This window comes from Dermacentor albipictus, chromosome 3 (assembly GCF_038994185.2).
Source record: "Dermacentor albipictus isolate Rhodes 1998 colony chromosome 3, USDA_Dalb.pri_finalv2, whole genome shotgun sequence".
In the NCBI taxonomy this organism is placed as follows: Eukaryota; Metazoa; Arthropoda; class Arachnida; order Ixodida; family Ixodidae; genus Dermacentor; species Dermacentor albipictus.
Genome location: NC_091823.1, coordinates 109049746 through 109072441, shown reverse-complemented (window position 1 = coordinate 109072441; position 22696 = coordinate 109049746). Strand labels below are relative to the sequence as shown.

The window sequence follows — 22696 nt, the reverse complement described above, 5'->3', positions numbered from 1 at the left end:
ACCCATACCACCCTTCGCGCGCGCCACGTGGTATAGCAACAAGTTGTATATAACAGTGACAGCGCACCCGTTCTGATGATGATTATTTATTGGCATCCCCTTTGACACCCCGGGGCGTTGACAAATCGTCACACACTTCCCATCTTTCCTCAGTGACGTCTAGCGGTAATGGTAAGCTATGTGACACCGCACCACCTTCTGTTGGTAAGTAGGCTTGTGGTTTAACTTGAGAGGCTGGAAGCAGTACTCTTCCGGCTATTTCATTTCGTTTCTATGGAAACAAAGAACAAGTTACCTTTTAAATAAATTAATTAAACGAATAATTATATAAAGAACACTTTAGCACGCTCAAACGCTCACACATACAACAGTGAAAGAAAACATACACATGAAAACTCAGCAATGAAGACGTGTTCGTTACAACGCAGTACAAGTCAAAAACACAAGAAGGTATAAAAACGACGACACGGCGCTGACTCTCAACTGATATTTTATTGAAGATATGTATGACATATACATAGGTGCCAATTTCTAGCGTCTTGTATTGCGCTGTAACGAAACACTATGAATCCCAACCAACTGGCCCAACTTGCCGTTTTGATGAAGACGTGTCACTGCACAGTATCATCTCTAATATATAGAACTCATGTCCATAGTTATGTAAACATATTTTATTGCACTGAACACTGACACTTCAAGGCCACTAACTGGCCGTGGTGCAAGTATTGTCCTAAGGGAAAATATCGGCCCCCCTTTCCCCAGGTCTTGCCTTACAGCGACTATAGTGCTTTGCGACGTTGTGCGACTCGGTGCCGCTTTCGAGTCCGACCCAGGGAGTGAAGATTGTAATATTACTCAGCCAAACACAACAAATCATTCGTCCTTCCATCGCCTTGCTGCTGTCGTCCCACACACAATCGCTTGCCTTACACAAACAGGTTGCTCCATCTGGTGACGCCTTACAGAAAGCCAAGTGACTCTGGATAGCGAACTACGTGCAAGCCTCTTCGCATAACACTGATTCCCACAAAATCGGTATAATTTTTCAAATAAGTTATCAAAGTCATCTGGTTAAGGCAAGTCAGACGTGTGGCAGTGGTATCTTCGAAGGTCTGTCATTACAAGCAGCGAACTGGCGGTTGCGAATCGCGCATTATTTTTGCGATCCGCCGCATTTCGAGGTTACTAATGACATATCGTTCTTATATGAAACAGGAGCGTGTTCACCGGTTTATGAGGGCGACAACATTTCTAGTCGGTTTAGAAAACAGAGATCTTGAGTCGGACTGATAAATCTTGCTGGCCGAAGCTTTTAGCAGTGGCGGAGAATGAGATTTGTGAAATCGCCGCCAACGGAACGTTAGTGACTAGCTTTCGCAAATAAAGACATTAAATAGTATTTTAAAGTAAAAGTTGCTGTTGTAAATTAGATCGCGTCAGCACTCAAGCCCTATCCACTAAGTTTGAATCCCGACACTAATAGAGTCGTTTCGATATGAGCGTCCCAAAAGTACGCGGGGAGTCAGGAAATCTTTCGCGGACGCAGCGCGAGAACTTGATCTATACGTAAAATATGAACGTATTCAGCCTTTACCACCGAAAATTCAACGAAGCTATGCCAGTCTTCTGCACAGACTAACGCTGGGGGCAGCGTTTACGCGCGGATACGTGCACCTCATGCGACGCACCAAGTCTCCACACTGTGAAGTGTGCAATGTGACTGAGACTATAGGTCATGTGCTTTGTGACTGCCCTAAGTTTGTGGAAGAGCGTGATAGGTTGGTCAAGGACCTTACGCGTCTCGACAGCGCACCGTGGTCGGAGGATGTCATTTTAGGCTCTTGGCCAGACGTTCAGTCGAGTTTCAAGGCCATCAAGGCATTACTAAACTTTTTTAAAATTACGGGCCTGGACTGCAGACTTTGAGCATGCCAAATTGCTTGCCATATGTTCTACATCTTCCTTCTATTGTCATCGTCACCCATCATGCACCTCTTTCTTCCCTCTTTCTTTCCCACTTCCCCTTCCGTAAATGCCGAGCAGCTGGCTAGAGGAATATACCTCAGGTCGACCTCTCGGCATTTCGTGTCATTAAACTTCTTTCTCTCTCTATTCAGCCCTGATTACTGAAATCAATATTTTAAAAATGATTCTCATCGAATTCCTTATCAGTGGGTTTAGATCATGAACGCTAACCAGCTGCACTTCCACGTGTGGAACGTGCGCTAAAGTAGTAAACTGCGATCTCTATAATTAGGTAGCGTAAATGACAAGTAAAACACACAAGTTATGGCCGTCCTCCGCTGCTATAACCGAAGGCCAGTAAAGGTTATATTCTCATCACAAATCCACTATTTTCAATAACATGCCGCATATCTAGTGCAGTGCTATCGCCTACGTACTTCGCTTCGCGTTGTCTGTGTGTTAGAAGCAACAGCAGCTAGGGGAAGCATTGTTTTTTTTCATATGAGCCGCACACATATCGGGATAGTTTGAAATGCGCGCATTCAACAACACTGCAGCCTCAAAGTTCGTTGCGCAAACTTTCCGTTCATTCGTACGAAAATCTGCGGACACGTGTAATATCGGCCAAAACTCTCGGCAGATTCGGGTCAAGCTGTACCCCTTAAAACATCCCGCTTTCGCGCACCGTTTCATCAGAAAATCGTAAGGCCGAAGCTTGCGCGTATACGTATAGCTTTTGATGAGGCTTTCTTCCCAGACACCATTCGTGCCCACCCACGTGACCTAGATGCTGCCTTTTGTCTTCGACTCCTTATAGTCTTTGTCATGCCTGAGGAAACGCGAATGGTCTGCGTAAGTAGCGTATGGGTATACGTAGGAATGCTTTGGCATCACTGCCTGCCTCGGGGGAACAAGAACAAAAATAAACGACGCCTACCCATTGTCTTTCAGGCAACGCTTTTCAATGTATACGGCCAAGGCAGCGTTCTGGCAGAGTGCTACGCTATTTAGCGCTACTTTGCGTGTATCCTTGACCGCACAAATTTCCTAGGCACAATATTAGAGGAGAAAAAGAAAAAGAAATTAAAAGCGTGAAACGAAATTTTGCCTCAGCCAGCGGCAACCGCCCTAACGTTGGTATGTGTGTCCCATACTTCCACCACTGTGAACGGCTTTGCTCCTGTGGGCTTGAGCTCTGTGTCTCTTCATTGTCTTTATATATTTCTATCTTGGCCTCCCTGCCCCTAATGTAGGGTAGCAAACCGATTGGTTTGTTTTGCGCTTGTTCAACCTTTCTGGCTGCATTACTTTGTTCAGTCTCTCTTTCTCTCTCTCCACGCCCTCCGCCGCCAACTTATATCCAGCGACAACCACGCTGCGCCCCTCAATTTGAGACTTGCAAATAACTCTTCTTCGTTTTGTTTTTCTGCTATGTTCTGCAAACTTTTGCGGGAGGGTGTACATTCGTTCCAACGTCTGAAGCCTTTCAACTTCTGGAGCATTCGTTCCAACCTCTCGCCTTCAAATGTAAAAAAAAAGAAAAAGCCGGGGACAGCTAAGCACTTCTGTTAAGTTGTGAATGCGAAAGCATTAATGTTCAATTGGACGCCGCTGAGCGGTTATTCGAGTTGTAAATTCCTTGCGGGCACGCGAGCGTGCTTTAATTAGCTGTTACCGAGACTCAGAGCGCAGGCGAGAGCTCGCGCGGATAAGGAATGCGCGGATACCACAGGCTTCTAAAAGAGTGAGAGCGAGGGTGACGTGGCGTTGCGGCGATGCCCTCTCCCCCACGCTACACCTGGCGCGCCTGCGCGGCAGCAGATGCTCCGTTTGGCCCGCTCGGCTCCGTCGAGGCGCGCTTATGACGTGGCGTCGCCGTCAATGGGAACTCCACTGAGGCACGCTCGTGACGTGGCGTTGCAGCCAATGAGAAATTAGGTGCCGTTTCGCTCTTACAGATGACAGACACCGGATTTTACGCTCAATCGGTAATTTGACGCCTTCTCACTAAAAGAAAGCGAATATAAATATAATCTGTGGTAAACATTTTTGATGGCCTGATTCCACGGTAGGTGTGCTAATGGTATCAAACCTTCCAAGCAACGTTGATTATATTTCGTTGTGTCCTTCGGTTTGGGAAGTGTAGTTAGTATTATTCATTTCATTATCATTATTTTCTTACAAATGTACGAGGTGCTATTTTTCATCCCCGTGTACGTGCCAAGCATGAGTAGTCAACCACCTCAGAGGCACGTTTCTTTACAGCGCGTCTGGGTGAAATATCGTATCGACGCGCGAAATGCAGAGCGTGCAGTGAAGAGTGGCGTAGTCTACCGACTATACGGTCATGACGTACAACCATCGACGCAATTGCGAGCCTGTTTTACGCGCGATTCCGGCTTAGCGCAACCGCCGGAATGGATGAGCCTGACATTCTCCGTCGAGCCGCGGTCACGCCATTGTCTCGCTGGCTCACTACCGTTACCTATATACGTGCATAAGGTGGTGCTTCGTATAGGAACCTCGTCAAGTGTACACCTTGAAGCGCTGTGAAGCTTTCTTTGTGAAGAATGCCGCATTAGAGAGAGGGAGAGAATGAAGAGGAAAGGCAGGGCGGTTAACCAGATATGAGTCTCCGGTTTGCTACTCTACACTGGGGATGGGGGACAGGGGTTAGAAAGATGACAGAGAGGAAAACGCAAAAAAAAAAAACGAAAGCGCACACATGGAGACACACACACAACAGGCGTTCCAGTTAAGTCGTTCACACAGGCCGGTAGATCGCAAGAAGCGCAAAAGCGCTTGCACGGCCTTCTGCTGTGATGGTAGGTCCTTTCGATGTTGCAGAATTATTTTTTCGTATAGCGGTTGGTCGTCCAGTTGGTCAAGTTCGTGGCTAAGGCATGCCCTGTGTGGACTGTACTGCGGGCAGGTGCACAAAATATGGCCAATTGATTCTTCATGGCCGCAGTGGTCACAGGTCGGGGTGTCGGTCATCCCTATGCGGAAGGCATAGGCTTTAGTAAAGGCAACGCCCAACCAAAGTCGATATAAAAGCGTGGCATCTCTACGGCATTAAATTTCTATTGTAGCTTAGAGCTGCAGACGGGTGGACGACAACTTTTCACTTCCTCGACTTCTCCGGATTTCGCAGAACTGATTTCCCGCATTCAGTGTCGCTCTGGTTTGAGTTGTCGATAAGTTTGCCCACCCCATGCGATGCACTAGCCTCTCAGTTATCTCAGGAACGGCCACCGCGGAAATGCATTGGTTTTTCATTGTTTTGCCGCCGCCGTTGGCGGTGAGATTCCGTATACATTTAGGCACATGCATGCTATATGTCATGCCATGCTATATGACATGCGTTATGTGCAGGTTATAGTGCCACACCATTCTATCACTAAGGTTTTTCATACCAGGTCTTACGTTCTTGACAAAATTATTCCTCAGAATTTCGAGAATGGCAGACCACAAACAAATGTCATGATACAATACACCGACAGCGCATGTCTTTAATCTTAAAACTTATCAGACATTAACATTAAAAGTGCGAAACGATAACATAGCTAAACCTGAATGTGATGTAATTTTATTGGCGCGGATGCTCACTACCTCCGTGATCGGCGAAAGGAAGAGGTTTGAAACATATCCGATATGGCAGAGCGGCGGTAGAGTCGCTAAGGAAGAAGTTGGCTTTAAATAATAAACATAAATGAAGTTCTTCGATGGCAGGATTCAAAACAGAGGACCGCTAGCACAACAGCTCGCTTCTACTCAGTCGTCTTACGTTTACTTAATTCTTACTGCCACTATGGCTACGAGTATTACACTTCGTGTAATGTTCTAACGTGTTGCAGTCGTATTCACTACTTCGCCCTTATGGCAAAACTGTGTTGTTTTAAAGCGAAAGCTTTACTGGCCGCAAACTTGCGGTTTCGCCGTGGCCGTGCTCCGAGGAGGCACCTGACGTCACACTGCATTCCTCGTCACACTGCGTTCCTCGTCGTTGCGTTCGCCTCCGCTCACTTCCCCAGCTGCGTCGCATGCCTGATAAAATGTCGGAGGATTGAAAAGGAGAGCTCGCGTGCGCCGGAACCACAGTTGAGGCGGCAGTATGGACGGCGACAATTCTGATCAGCAGAAGGAGGCCTGGAATCGACATCGGAACGAGATGAAGAGGAAACGAATCGCCCAAGAAACAGACGAACAGCGCGCCGAACGACTGGCTAAACGCCGCAACATAGCTAGACAAACAGACTAACCTGGACTTGCAGTCAAGATTAACCAACGCTAACCATGCTATTCCTTAGGTTTCGCTACGTATATCCTGGCATAGCCGAGCTAAGCCACTGCCAATTTTTTTTATTCAACGACGGATCTTCCTTTATGAAAAAGACCGTAAGGATGTTCTTTCGGGCTTCAGGCCACAGTCGGGCGGATGACATTCTTTTCTCTTTCACCTTGCAACATATACAAATCCAGGATTTCCAATACAGGATGAATGCGCTCTTGCGCATTCATCCTGGGTTGTATGTGATCGGTGGAAGTGAGTCTAGAAAGGACGAACTGCGAACTTCAGGGCCTTTGTTGGTCATCGTGACGATATACATATTATGCGCAATTCGTCAACTGGGCAGTGGCTTCGAGTTTCTTGCGAGGAGTGCTCGAGTAAGATGAGAATGCTCGTTAATCTGCGATTCGCGGAAAGAATAAGTGGAACTGACGGGAGCCCATTGTAGTAAAAGAGATGGAATGAAGGCGATCTTAGTGACGGTTGTGAAGCCATGTGAACATGTGGTCTTTGTTCAGGAAAATCCAGTTTGACGAGTTGATGGCCAATCGTCTTCGAAGGTGGGATCAGTGCGGTATATTGCCGCACCCTGGAGACCTGGTATGCAGGTTTAATGTGTTTTTTTTTAGTAAAGCGCGGTGGCGAACGCAGCGCTGGTCATGTCCCTCCCTCCCTCTCCCTTTTATTATTTTTATTTTGCCTTGCCAGGCAGCACAACTTCCGTATGAAATTAAATGTATGCATACAGGCCTGTTTCGCGCAGATACTGCAAAAGTTACTTATATAGAATGTGCAGTCCGTAATCCATCGTTCATAGTCCTCAGCTTTCTTCTCCTCTTGAGTTGTGTACTATACGCGCGTTTTTTCGCACAATCGAAGACCGTTGGCCATGTGTGGCTTTACTGAAAGGCGTCGCGTATACGTGACGCCTGTGACAAAAAAAAGATGTTCATCCGCCGTCAAGGTCGTGAGTTGTGGCGCTCGCTTAACACTCCCAGGTTTAGTTCTAGTAGATAAACATAAATGCCCCAGAAATGGCATGAACATCGCACTCGTCGCGAATGCAAAGACGCGGGTTCGTGCCCCAGCTGCGGCCAGTTCCGTCTTTTTTTCTTCCACTTTCATTTTCATGAATTCATCATTTCTTCAATTGAATTTATAAGTACGTGTGATTTCCCCTATGCTGTGCTTGGCGTCTTTGTTAGCTTCTTCTGATATGACTAAGAAAAATCGGGCCCCTCGGTTTCCTTTCTTGTCGTTCTTTACTTAGAGCTAGCGCATAGCGAATGCGCCTGCATCCTTGTCCTGACAGAAAAAGTAAATAAAACGTGAAATAAAAAATAAAATGTGGTCTGCGTATCGGGTGTGGCGCGATGCACTTTGGCTCGAAACGCACGCTTTCAAATCCATGGAAGGTATACTTTCCCGGTAGCCAGAACATGGCGAATTGCTTACCCCTGCGTGTCAAACTCGGATACATATGCCCGAGTGTTACGACACACTCTGCGTCAGGTCTCGCTCGAAGCGTGACGCACTCGACAACGTGCCACGAGTGTCGGCGCGATATAGCGCGCCCGTTTTGTGCATCGTAAATGGGCTTGCGTAACCGTCAGGATGGATGACCGTGGCGCTTTGTAGGCCGGAGGTGGCGGCCGTGGTGGCTGTTGTACGGCCCCGCTATACCGTCACCGATCGCGTGCGAAAAAAACCGGCGAAGCGTTCGCATAAAAACCGTTCCGGCTGGCACATATTTGTCGTGTTCACGTCGAAGACGGCGCCGCGAATTCGGGGACGATGTTTATCTTGCGCCGGGAAGGCGAGCCTAATCTCGTTCTTTCAATCCTCTCCTGCAGCACACCGTACTTCCACCCAAGCAAGCAAGCAAAAAAAAAAAAAAAAATTGTAGTTCTCAAAGAGGCCACGAGCTGCTCTCCTCTCTCAAGAAGGATCTGTTTATCTATTTTCGTTTCCGTCTCTGTTCACGCCTCCTTCTCTGTTCCCTTCACTCGTACGATGTAAAAAAAAAAAAAAAAAGAAAAGGACAGAGGGTTAGGGGCTGGAGGAGGAAAGAAAGAAAGAATAAAGGACTCAGGTGTTTCATTATGAAGCGCTCTTCCAGTGGCAGGTCCCGTATGTAAGGAGTGCGTTCTTTATCGTCACGTCGGAAGTTGGCGCAACGTGTCCAATAAACTGGCGTACTGGTGACCGGACGAAAGCCAGTGCACACATATCGGGTTCCTCGTTTACCTATACGCGCGCGACGCGCTGAAGTTTACGAGGCCGTCTTTTTTCCCCAAATCTACTTACAGCGCCCACAAAGACGAGAGAATATATATAGGAGGAATGAACATGCAGGCGCGCGTTCCGGTATACACGTGCAACTAAGTGATTTATCTTCACCACACGTGATATAAACACATGTGCAGTCAAATCTTTGTGGGAAACTGCAACACATGCACTTCTTGAAGGAAATCACCAACTCGGCAAGCCTCTCTCCTATTGCAAGATTTGTGTTTCTAGATTTGGTTTTAAGTCGTGCGTGGCCACCGATGTATACGAAGCAGTCATACGGGTTTTCTCGTTCTCCAGCGGCCTAATTCTCAAGGCCTCTAGTTCACATGCGCCGTTTCTCATTGGCCGGCCGCGTTCTCTAATAATATGTCCGTGCTCACAATTGGCTGCTGCTTCTGCGGTTACGAAGACTTCTGGCGTAAGCACTGTTTTTGCAAATACCCACCGGGCTCAGATCAGCGCGATCCGGCATTTACTTTCCGGGGCGTTTCTACGCTATACCGCGACGCCGTTTCAACGCCTCTGCTTCGCGAAGCGAACGATATACGTTTCTTCTCTTATCCTTCTTGATTCGATTGTCGTTACTGTAATTGCAACAAGATCCAGCGCGCTTTTGGCGAAGTTAATAAAGCCGAGGTAAAAAAAAAAGGGGGGGGGGGGTGCAGAGAAGCACGAGCTGCGCCGCATGCAACGCCGCCTCATGACATTGAGCAGCGGAGATTGACGAAACGACGGCGAAATGTTCACTTATGTACACGTCCCCAACGAGAGCGCGATCGTATCCAAACTGCTCGCTCATTATGAGGCGCCGATCGTAGCCGACGATATAGCCTGTTGCTACTCAGCTATGCCCATTATACACAGCAAAGGGGGGAAGGGGGAGGTTAGGGGGGGAACGAGAACCGCCTCGCAGTGTATCCAGTGTCTTCGTGGCAGCCGCCATTCGCCGAGATCGAAAGCGATACGCGCGTCGTTTGTCTTAAGCGCGTGAGCCGCACGCACAGCGCATGCACGTATGTAGTATATGCACACGCGTATACCTTACTACGTGTACGTTTGATGACCGGGCGTGTACACACTGCGCACGGAGCGCGTAATAATCCTCGAGAATCACACGAGAAGCAGCGCAGCGTTAAAGAGCGCGCTCGAGCTCGCTTCCCTTTAGCGGCTCCTGGTATATCGGCCGCGTATCACGCCGCTGATGAAGTGTCTGGCAAACTGCGTGCCTTGCGGAGCTGGATAGCATGCAGCCGGCGAAAGAGCGCCAAGTGGCCCGACGTTGCAAGCTGGTTTGATGGTGGTCTGCGCGCGAAGCGATGTTGCCGCCTCCTCGTTTTCTTGAGAGCGCGGCGGCGTCTAGAGAGAGAGAGAGAGAACCATGCGTCTGCATGGAACAGACGTCTCATAGGGACAGATTAGTAAAGTTGCCGCTGCCACTACATTACGAACTATTACAGTCAGACCGAGTTTTTTTTTTTTTGTTCATTGGTTGGTCTTGGTCGGTGGAACCGTTAGGAACGCGTGCGCATGCGCACGCGACCTATACAGGCTCCCAGCCTGCAAACGTACGAAGAAATCACGCGCGGCGTTACGTCGTCGACGGCGAGCAAGCTTATCAATCTCTCTCAGGCGGACAATTGGTCTGACCGCCGGCCGAGTCCATGATCGCCGGCGAGGCCTTTTTTTTTTTTCCTCTTGTTTTCTTCTTCCAGAAGGCGCCTTTGTGGTGCAGTCAGTCTGCGCAACAATCGATTGATTGCGGGGTAAACTCGCGCCGCCGCGCGTGTCTCCGATCTTGCCGCGCGCATGGCAATACTATACGTATATATATGCGCGTTCGCATCGGCTCGCGGCACGAGGACCATCAGTACGCTGGTCAGTGTTTGTATCACAGTGGCAGCTGGCGGCGACATTTCGCTGCTGCGTGCATGCTGTAGGCGCAGCGCACGCTGCCGAGGCTCGCGAGAAAAAAAAAAAAACACTACGCGCATTATACGATTGAGAACGGAGCAGACGTAATTGCGTGCTATAGGGCGAGTTGCCGGCATTCTTTCTTTTTTTATGGTTTTTGAAAGGGCGAAGCGCCGCGCACGCGAGCCATTCCCGGTTGACAAACGCGCTACTGTGCACGCTAATACAGTTGATTCTCCGCCGCTTCTGTTGCTCGTGCTTCTGCTGCTGGGGGATGTTTTGTGGGTGTTGCGTGGACGCGCCTATCGAGTATGTTCGCGCGCGGAGGTTGATTGCGCCACCACCCCTCGACCCCTTATAAGCACGCGATTTTGTGAGCGCCGAGTCGGGAATGACGACAGAGTGGCCGCGAGAATTGTTGCTTCTGAGGGTATTTTATGGGAGCAACCAGCCAGGCATTGGGGTTGCCTGTGAATGACAGTGTGGCATTCATTTCTTTGTGGGCATGGCAGCTGGCGATGAATCATGAACAATAGTAGACCAATTCGTGCAGGCATGGTTGCTTAGACGTGGGCGCGTTGTGTGCGTGCGTGTGCGCGTGTGTGTGTGTGTGTCTTCAACAAATGGTGGCTCAGATTTGCAGCTATGTAAGTGTATTTTGTAGTAAGCCTAACGAAGTTTCCGGGCAGGCAACCTATAACAAATGGCTTTAATTGAAGCCAAGAGGCTGAAGACGCAGAAAGTGATAGGGCAATGAGAAAAAGAAAAATACAGCGGTCCCATATCTTCCCATCTGTCATACATCTATATGTTGACGAGGGAAGTTGGTCGTTCAAGTTTTAATGTGCATCACTTATTTGTCCAATTTGCTGTCTCTCAAGTTTTCTTATTTGTTTCGAATTCCGTACATAGACAATCCACGTGCTCCAATAGAACATAAGACTTGAATTTGTCATTTTCTCTGTGTCCCCTTGTTCCAAACCTATCCTTTGCCCAGGAAGCTACGCGTAGTCATGCTGTTCTACCAACTGTCCCCCGTCGCCGAACTATACTATTGCGAATAAAGGCACCTTCTCGCGCAAAAGCGCATAATATTAACGCCGTAATAGTTTTGTTTGAATAAGATATACGACAGGTTTTCTCGTCGCTCACTTCTGTCTACATCGTACTGGTCTTGTAGCCCTGGACACTGAAAGGAAGCAAGGTCTCAAGATTTGCAACTCCACCCACTACACACAATCCTGCGTAATGAAAGAGACAGAGAACATGCGTTATCAGTACTATATATGAACGACATTAAAAAAAAACTATGGGGTTTTACGTGCCAAAACCACTTTCTGATTATGAGGCACGCCGTAGTGGGGGACTCCGGAAATTTTGACCACCTGGGGCTCTTTAACGTGCACCTAAATCTAAGAACACGGGTGTTTTCGCATTTCGCCCCCATCGAAATGCGGCCGCCGTGGCCGGGATTCAATCCCGCGACCTCGTGCTCAGCAGCCCAACACCATAGCCACTGAGCAACCACGGCGGGTATATGAACGACATTCGTATAGGCCGTCATAGGGGCCCTTAAACACAGGCCATTGTTTTGTTTTTTGTTGCATCACGGTCCTCCTCGACTTGACAGACGTAAGCAGCTGCCCAACCTTGACGAGTGATCCTCCGAATGCCCCAAGGGCATACGATATCGGTCGTGTTAATACGACGTTTCTTCTTGCGTTTGGCGCAAAAAAATATATTGAGATATACGGACTGACATATCGCAAGACGCATACGAGCGCGTCTGCGTGTATTGCGTTTACGTCTGTCCCTTTCTCAAGCTTGTACGTTTGTTTGTTAGTTTGTTTGCTTGTTTGTTTGTTTTCTGTGCTGGGCACTATGGGCAACCAGAGCTGAAGCTTCGCGTGCCATCAGCATCCGCCGTAACACACAGCCTAGCGAGCGGTGGAGACCGTTTCCAGTAGCACATACAGCGATTTCGTGTGAGCGAATTCACCGAGCGTCTCGAGACAGACTTTTCATGGCTCCTAACATTACAGGGAACCGACGTGCTATGATATAACAGCGCATGCGATCAACGCAACGCGCATGGCCATGGACAGAATTTGGCTGGGCACATCCGGCTATGCAAACGTTGACACAGGCGCGCGTCTCTCATCCTTAAATATGTCGTGCCATCTTCGCAGCCTTCCTAGCTGATGGTGTCAGCATATTTTAGGTACGCATGAAAACTGTTGTAGCGCCTCCTGGCCAGCGCTGGTTCCCTTATTCCCTAGGTCACCAAGGCTCAGAGAGAGAGAGAGAGAGAGACAGAGAGAGAGCCTTAGCAAAGGCAGTAAAATTCTGCAGCACGTCGGATGATTTAGTTCGACTATAAAACCCACCTTAGTGACTTAAGGTTGCTGTAGCGTTGCGCTGCTAGGCACGAGGTCGCGGACTCGATACCCGGCGAATTTTGATTTCGAAGGAGGCGCAATGCAAAAAAACGCTCAGAACTAATGTACCTCAGAATTTAGCCTTAATTTTAGGTTCGAGCATGAGCAGGGCCTAGATAATGTAGCGATTCTCTTTCCAATGCTACTCCTTTTTCGGACTTCGTCGGTGGTCCGAGCAGCTCTCCTCCCAGGTTATCACCGGGATCGGTCGGCCGTTAACGATACGGCAGATAAAAAGGAATAGAATATAATAAAAAAAAGGAATGCGTGCGTTATACCAGCCTACTTGCAGAAAAAAAAAATGCTAGCATTGTTTCTCTGCAATTTGCAAGTATATCGAGCGGTCGAGGCCGCCATTCGCTGGAAATGCAAATCGGGCGTATATGTACCGACGAATCAGTCACCTGGGCCGGGCCTAACGTAACAATTACACCCATTTATTTTGCCATTCAATCTCGCCGAGCTGCCGTGGCGCCGCTCCGCCCATGCTTTATCAGCAGAATCGACCCGTCGAGAGCGTTAGATGATAAGAAACAGAGTCGTGCGATACGAGCCGTTTACATTATGCCGGACCTATATGGTTACGGGCTGCACGAAAAAGCAAGAGTTGACGACAACAGCTCGTATACTTCGTCGTCTCGAAGCTGGTATATGAGAAATGAGAATCGAACGGTCGAGGGGCAAAGCGTTGGCGCGCGTTTCAAAGGCTTCAAAGCGTTGGCGCCTTGAAGCCTTTTGTGCGCGACGATCTAATTACACGTCTCTCGTCACTGCCGTTGCTATAGAGCGCTGTCCCCATTTTTCTTTTTGTTTCTCCTCCATCCGCGCTCTTACCGAAAGGAGCGAGCACGCCCAGCTGCGAGTCCCCTCAATGAAAATTTTAACGTAACCATTATATACAGTGCGCACACCCGACTCCCATTAAGTGTCTCCACGTTGACAACAGCTCCGCCGCGCAAACAAAAGGGCGAGAAGCACCGGGCATAAATTAGCTGCCCTGATTGGCGCGGTTGATCCGAAGGTTAACGATCTCGAAGCCCGGGTCTCCGCGCCAACACACACACACACGCTCAGTGTGTTCCCACCGAGTGCATTCAGCGCGAAAGTTATCACCGACATGCGCGCCATGGTTATAGTCTTGCGTATATGCTACATAATCCACGCTGCGCGCGCTTTGGAGCATGCATAAATGCACCTCACAACAGTGGGCGGAGTTCCCGGGACACTATAGTTGAATGTTGAGGCGGTATACTCTATATCAAGGAGGCGGGCGGTCGACAAAAAAAGAAAACATGTGTCACACGTTCCCGGGTCGTTTATGTTGGTCCTCTCGTTTCCTTGTCTTTCTTTCGTTCTTTTCTTTTTTTTCTTTTTTTGCCGGCGGGGTTCTTATTTGTTACTGCGCGTGGCTCCATGATGCTTGACGCCGCTCGGCGCGACGCCAGGCTTCGCCCCACCGCAGCCGTGTAAGACGGGGCGCCGGAAGCGGAGCGGCTGCAGCTTCACGGCCTATTAAGCAAGGCCTTGGGTCAAAGACGCCCGTTTTGTGGCCGTTTGTGGCGCAGGTCGCGAACGCAGGGGGGGTCTCCGGATTTTTGTCAAGCAGGGACCGCGTTGTTTCGTCTGTGACCCGGTCGGTCGGTGCACCGTTCCTCGCGTTCTGCGCGGCTTTTGTCTCGCGGTCGCGAACCATTAGGTTGTCCGGAAGCAGCTTCGCAAAGACAGGACAATAAAGGAAAGAAAAAAAGGAACGCGAGATAAGGGCGACGAAGGAAGCGCTTTGTCCCAAGCTGCTCGGCCGCTCGTTCCGTGTCTTGCGTGCGTCCTGGAGTTTGTTGCCGAGGGCCAGCGACTGTGGTTGTCCTGGTTTCAACAAGGTCGCCATGAGGGAGTTGCCATGTGTGACGATGACCCGTCCGCCGACAGTAGACTCAATCGCCGATACATACTGGCGCAGTTTCGAAACATGACGCGTGTACGCTGTCATATTATCGCCACTGGTGAGACTGACTGAAGTGTATAACAGCCACTGCGCGCCGGTTGTGCAGCTTGTAACTCTGCACAGAGGTTACGGATATTTCCAGAAGTCCCCTCTAGCAGCGGTTGTTGTAAAGGATGCTCCGACAGTTTCCGCAACACTCACAAGCCACTGCTGGCAGTGTGCAAACAACAACAACAACAAAACGACCACTACAACAAAAATAGTTAATGATTTGGACACTTTCTTGTTGTTTAGCACAATAAACGTTTATTCCTCATCAGTTGGAAGCTTCTTGGATCGAACATGCTGTACCTCAAATCTTTATCAATTTCTATCTAGCGGGAAAAGAAAGCACGCTGGAAAATGGAGGCCTAACTAATAAAACTAACTTTTCGTTCGTAAGTGCTCCTTGCCATTGGCAGACCATCGCTAACGATACGTCCGACATGTATACTAGGATTGCCTGAAACTCTCCGTAAAGAAGATTTCTAGCATAAGAATTCTTTATTTTTTCTGGCGGGTACGGGCGATGATGTTTCGATCGGGAGTCAACATTCAATAGCACTACCGCTCTTGAAGGAACTGCTACATGATACCGTATTGACACAACGTATATTAGTATCCGTAGCCTGACGTTGAGAACGCCGAGGTGAGGCGTGTCTCGACCTTTTCAAGACGTCTCCCATATGAAAATTTCCACCAGAAGAGCTTGTCGAGAGGCCCTTTCTCTCGGCTCCAAAGCTGCAAGTACAGCACGAGTGGGCCAAGACTCCTGCGGGCGCGGGCCTGCTATTCTGAACCTTCTGTGACATGTGGTCTGCGGTTAGCCGCCAGTTTCATCCGTGTCCCTGCAGAATTTGCCAGTGCTTGAAGAGGCGCATTCTTTTTTCCGACAACCTGTTGCTGATGCTGAATAGCGTCTCCGCTTTGCACGTTGGGACGGCACGCATGCCGCACTACGAAATTTCTCTCTCGAAGGTAAGGTCGAAGAGCGTGTGATGGGGTAGCTCCATGGCTTATACGACAACTTGAGTTCCTTTGACTGGGCGCTGGAATCCATCTGGGCTTCCGGCGCTCATCAAGCTGATCAAGCATGACGCCATCAAGCTCCCTCGCCTATAGGGACCTAGATAAGGTCGCTCGCTTAGAACATCTGCGTGGTGTTTTGCGTGCTCCTCAAACTCGACAAAACACTTTCTGTGTGGCTCTAGATCACGCAAAGGTAAAATACTTGTCCTTCAATCATTTTTAGAGCACTTAGATAACGTGGACCGCATTCAAAAAGCGTTTCATTCGTAAGTACTATTTGGCATTGGCCGGCCATCAACACTAACGGCATGTCCACCATCAAGATCGGCTGAAGTTACCTCTCACGAACAATTCTAGCGTAACAATGTTTTGCGAATACGGGATCAGTCCTTTTACAGAAAAGAGGATGTCGGGACCGCGGCCTCTTGCGTCTGCCATGTGCAAAGCCACGAAAACATTGCTGCGCTTCTGCAGATGCACCAGCCCATATGACTGCATGTGATTAATTGAGCGACGAAGGGCTTCATTGCATGTTTCTCCGTTCATGTATACTGTAAATTTCTCTCCTCCTTGTCGTCTCTCAGCACTCTTTCTCGGTGCAGTATAGCTAACCGCGCTCAGCATGGTTAACCTCCCTCCCTTTTCCGTATCATTTCTCCCTGTCACTCAACCCTGGTACATATGTAAAACAGGCCCACTCGCTTCTGTTTTTGTCTCCATGATCCATGACTTTTGACCGCTGAACAACTCTCGACATGAAGATAAGGGCTACGTGGCATGGGCACGCAAGCCCTTCGGGAAACGCCCCGACGGCATAGGTATAAAATCGACCCTTCAAAGCGAATAAAACTCCAAAGCGAATAAGTTAGCGGTAGTGCTGGGATGGTCAGCATATATTGTCGAAGCGATATATGATCGAAACTTTTCAAATGCCACTTTTAATTTACCGCAGCAACACTGCTTCGTAGCAGCCTCAAGAGTACTTTGGTGCACGTCGCGTACATGCACACGCTGTGGCTTGCGTAGCCTGCCATATACAAACGGTTTCTCAGGTTATGCGTTGATGCGCGACTAATTTCCAGGTTTATAACACCAGAGAGTGTTTACGAGTGCCTTGATCTAGTTTTTGTCGGGTCGCGCATCTCAAGCGATCGCCTATATATGTACCATCGCGCGAGAAATACTCCCTGAATTAATTATTTCTCCGCCTTACCGCGCGCGCGCATCGCGCAGGGTAGCGCAAGGCCCACTTAACGGCCACACCGAGATCCACCGATATTCCGGAAAGGCGGTTGCTGTCGTCTTTCCGCTTGAACGGTTTTGTCTGCACTACTTTCGCTGCACGGATCTGCACAAGAATGTCTGCGGTATGGGAAGTGTGTGTGTGTGTGTGTGTGTGTGTGTGTGTGTGTGTGTGTGTGTGTGTGTGTGTGTGTGTGTGTGTGTGTGTGTGTGTGTGTGTGTGTGTGTTTGTGTGTGTGTGTGTGTGTGAGAGAGAGAGAGAGAGATAGAGAGACAGAGAGAGAGAGAAAACCTGCAGAGCATCAACACAGGGTATGCATACCTCGCGGAGTTTGCCTACAAACGCAGTGCGCTGAACAAGGAGAAACCGCTTCGCAGCTTATAAAACCAATGATAAGCTTCGTGGTAACGAGCTCGTCGAAGCGCGGTTGCTGAGGCGTAACGAAGCTGCAGGCGCCTGTTGCGGCTGCATATCGCCGTGCACGAATCGTGTCCGGTTTCTAACAAGCTTTGCCGGCTCGGCTCTGTGATCTTGTGTCCGCTAAAACTTTACGCGCAGCGAAAGCCGTCGAGATTCTGCTGCGGCGCGGCACTTTTTTTTTTTCGTTTCACTCTGGTCATCGGGGCTTTTCACTGGCTCGCTCGCCCACTGTACATGGGAAACAGCTGCGGGAGATTAACGCCGGTGTTCACCGGCAGTAATATTTCGCTTTCTCACAACCTACATTTGCGCTTAGTTCAGAGTTGTTCAGCGCAAGAACACAGATAGAGGAGATAAATGGCAGAAGGCCTTGTAGTTCCTGCTTTGGACCCGAACAATGTAATGACTCTGTTCCGAATTCCATTCCTTTTCGCACTTCGTTAGTGGTCGGAGGGACACTCGGCTCACGTTATCACAGGTGTTATCTGCCGGTCATGAATGGCGTACGATAAGAAAGGGGTAAAGTCGCGCAAAACGAATCCGTACATTATACCAACGCTCGGAGCACATTAAAAAAAATATGTTCTTAGCTAAATCTGTTCGTAAGAGCAGGTGCAGGTCATGCGCAGGTAAGTCGGGATGTTGGGCGTATTATTATTGTTAGTAAGTGGGGGAGGGGGGGGGCTACGGCAAATGTCAAGCAGCCCTCGTCAAAGAAAATCTCTTGAGTCTGGTCCCTCTTCAATTACTTGTGTTTTGCAAAAAATTAACTTTGTTTTGACGCATCCCATTTATTCTCCTCAAAGTACTTGCTTCGTGTCCTCAGTTTAACGTTAGAAATCTGCAGCCGAATTCCCAAAGCTTTTAATTCGTAATCGTCGTCTGCTAAAAATATGTCCAACTTCACTTTGACTGGCATTTGCAGTAGGACAGTTGGAGCTTGATAATTTTTGTGTGCGTGAAAAGTGACCTTGGTTGTTAACTACGGTTACAGAAGAAGGTGGAGGCAAATTAAACTTTGACGTGATCTTTATCCGCGAGAATAATTCAAACCTTCCATCTGGTCAGATTGCACAGCTTCCCCTGCTCAATGCCCGCAGTGTGGCGCGGAAGCACAGCGGCCCAAAGATTAAGTAAATGTGTACAACAATGCTAGAACGAAAAACATAGCATACCTGATTAACTTAAGCAGGCTATATTTTTCATCGCCCCCTTTCAAATGGAATGCCAATAAATCATTATCGTCGTCATCATCATCATCAATACAGGTTATAAAGCGGCAGTATTGACGCAGGTTTCGCAATGCCACTCACTACTTATGCTCTGCTTTTTGAAGAAAGTAACGCGCTTTGCGCGTTTTGTACAGCGAAAGCTGTATATGACTAACCTTCCGTAGTTGTTTCGGCGTCCGGCAACAGAAACGAACTTAGCGATTTCTTACAAACCCATACAGGTGGAGTGCGACGGCGCAGACGTCAAAATGCGGAACAGATTAGAACGCTTGCAGTGAACAATAGCGTGACGTCAAGATTATCGCATCATAAAAGCAGGAGAGGTACCGGCGCTAAGAACAGCTCCGTTATCGATGGGGCGGACACGTATAGTTCGTACACCCGAAGAACGACATGCGTACGAGGAGCGCCGGAGGGAATATCAACGAGAATGCAAACGGCTCCGGCGCGAAACGTCCATCGACGAATAACGTTCCCGCGATGCTGGAAGAAAATGACAATCGCGAGCCGGGGCACCTCCGAACGTGCAGCGACGCCAGACTTGCAACGCAAAAATTGACAACCATTCCAGTCTGTGCAGATGGAATGGCAGCGAAAGCACGTTGCTTTTCGTTTGAGAGCTCTGACTGTCGTCAGCTTTCGCTGCCATTCCATCTTCACAGAGTGGCATGGTTGTCATTCTTTTGTGATACTTTACTGCGAAATCATCAACAGTTTTATGAAACGTATCTAGCTAAGTGACTTTTGCCTGAGGTGCTAAGAAGCGACGGCGGTAGCTCTAGTAAATACGGAGACCCACCGAGTGTTTCCTAGTTTTCTGCTTCCTTGGTTTTACGTTAATTCTGTACCAATCATGTTTAGTATAGAGGCCACATATTGACTATACAATCTAATTGATATTGGGTGCATGTGTTGGTTGAGGGGAACGGAATGACGACACGACACTAATCGTTTTTGACGTGGTAGGGTGTGTAAAGCTACACAGCCCTCACCAGCATAGGTATATCGCCAAAAAAGATGTAAATGCCAGTTCAAACCTCTCCCATCTCGAACGTGTCACGACGGAAGCCTACTACCAGGCCGTTCACATGCAATCGATCCCAGGGACTATAACGGCTACCACGGTAAATAAAAAAAAAACAATGTGAGTGAAAGTGTGTTAAGAGTATGAGACGAACAGTCCATCGCGCGCTGAATATCGGGAGCCTACATGATGCGATTTTGCGTGGTATCCGTGCGGCGACTCGGCCGTCGACGTCCGGTGCGCGGTGAACCAATCAAGCATAAACTCGCGCGTTCTTTTCATCTTTGTTTTGCGTGCCAATTATGGGCTTAATATCGATATTCTTCCGACCGTGAATGCCACGCACGCACACCCACCCACCCATGCAAGCAAGAGAACGGACGGACGGACGGACAAACAAACAAACAAACAAACAGACAGACAGACAGACAGACAGACAGACAGACAGATAGACAGACAGACAGACAGACAGACAGACAGACAGACAGACAGACAGACAGACAGACAGACAGACAGACAGACAGACAGACAGACGTGCATACACTTTTACAGACACAGGAACGCACGCACAGACACCTGGTCGCGCGTGCCACCAAGGTCGCACCGCTGAGAACGCACGACCGCAGGCGGGATGCGTAAAAACAGCTCGCTATCGCCTTCGCATTTGCGCTACGGAGGCACGCGCCGCGCGGCTGCAGCCAAGCGGGCGCATCGCTTCTTTTTCCACAATGATGAGCAGCAAATGAAGTATGGCCGCCCCCCTCCGCACACGCGTGCGGCAAACGTGAGCGCCCGCGGCACTTGGAAAGAGATTAGCGCGACAGCGTCATCGGGCGCAGGTCGTTCATCTCCGTCGTCCGGAAGCCGCCGCAATCCCCGCAGGATGTGCGGCGCGCTGATAGAGTCGGCGGGGTCGCGCGCGCCGGATGACAGGTCGAAGCGGGCCGAACGCAAATCCCACGACACCGCGGGACCTTCGCCGCGCCGCTGTTGCGAGATGCCCGCGAGAGCTGACAGCAACCTCTCAATGCGCCACTGTCCCTCCTCCACTTCCTCCTCCCTTCTCCGTGGCAGCCACACAGTGTGTCGACCGCCTTTAAGGCGTTGCGGCAATGCCAACGCCGCCAGGTGTCTGTGAGTAGCAAGTGGCGGATTTTCCCTACTGCAACGCGTGGAGATATGGCGTCTGAAATTTGCAGGGAATCTACAGTCGAGAACTACTGAGAGCCGAAGACGCACATACTGAAAGTGGGGACGAACGCGAGCGCTACTGTAAACTGTTTATTAGCAGGAAGACTTCGTATATACATGTATATGCATAAAGCCTACAAACAAAGACATCAGGGGCAACAGACGGGAAATTAGTTGTACATTTGTACTTACTAATTGAATTAAGGAAATGATAAATTAATGGAAATGAAAATGGTCGAAAATAATCAATTTTCGTTTCCATCAATTCATGCTTTCTCTATTGCAATTAGTAACTGCAACTAATGTCCACCATGTTGTCCTGAGGGACTTTGTTGCCTGCTTATGGTATGATTAATAAAATCGGGCCTCTCGGGCCCCTTTCTTTACGTTCACACACACACACACACACACACACACACACACACACACACACACACACACACACACACACACACACACATATATATATATATATATATATATATATATATATATATATATATATATATATATATATATATATATATATATATATATATATATACATATATAGAAAGAAAGAGAGAGAGAGAGAGACAACCTGGAACCTGGCTCACTGAGTATCTGCTAGCTGCTGTCTTGAAAAAAGCGGCCCAAGTTGTTTACTCACTGAGACAGCAGCCAGCACATACCCAGGCGCGCAAGTTTGTCTATATACATTCACAACTATATCGGGCAAGGCGACGACTACAAAGGCCAAATGCCGCGAAAGAGACAAAGAAAGTTTCGTTTCAAAAAGACGATGTGTGGCGAAGGCGCACAAGTGGACAAATTATAGTTTAGTATACATGCACAAAAGCTCCACGGAGACAATCCTAGTGCAGTATAAAGCACGAATGCAGGAGCGGCAATCGTATTCCCACGATAAATACATGACGATACCTAGGTTTATAGATTAAGTGCTGATTATGATTAAGTGCTGTGTGTACTCATGCGAGAAAGTGTACTGAACGATTCTTCTTTAGAAAGCATCAATACATGAATGGCATGGTGTGCTATGTCAGCCAGTGCGTGCGCAATCAGTCAATACGCGCGTGGCGGCGGCCTATCGTATCATACTGATGCACAGTTGCCACCAAGACGCGTCGCGTTCATTGAAGCCAGGGCGACTACTTCATCGTTTAGTTTATAGGACCGTGCGTGGCCACATCTGACACTGGCGCAGAACACTATTCACGTGCTGCTGCAGTGATTTAAGTGCACCTGCCTCTGCGGCCATTTATGGTTGGGAACGATGGTTTCAGAAAAAAAAAAAGAAAAGAACGCGCGCAAATGTTAAGGGGAAGAAACAGGATAAAATTGGGCCTCCGAGTAAGGTCTCTCACGTAAAAACAATTCCACGGATTTCTGTCACGCTCGCACAGAGAAAAAGCGCACAAGGAAAACTGAAAGATTAAGCAGCTTGCAACGAAACATGTGTGTCATATCTTCAGTGTTTCGTTTGAATATTGCAACTCATTATCAGTAAGTTGGACGGAGCGTTTGCTTATGCGCCATCTTACTCATCTTATCCACATAGCGTGCACCAACTGGTCCACCATACCGTCCCCTATTCCAACGTTTATAGTCCCGTCCATCGTCCTATGTGTGCACGCAATGGTCACGACATCCATCTTTTCCTCATCCCAATTTTTCTTTCT

At 48.7% G+C, this 22696-nt stretch overlaps 1 protein-coding gene across 2 annotated transcripts in view; it reads left to right on the top strand.

Annotated features, from left to right (window-relative positions):
- Positions 1-22696, top strand: part of Tsp74F (Tetraspanin 74F) — a 471288-nt gene that overhangs the window by 196009 nt on the left and 252583 nt on the right. The gene's annotated exons all lie outside the window — the stretch shown is intronic.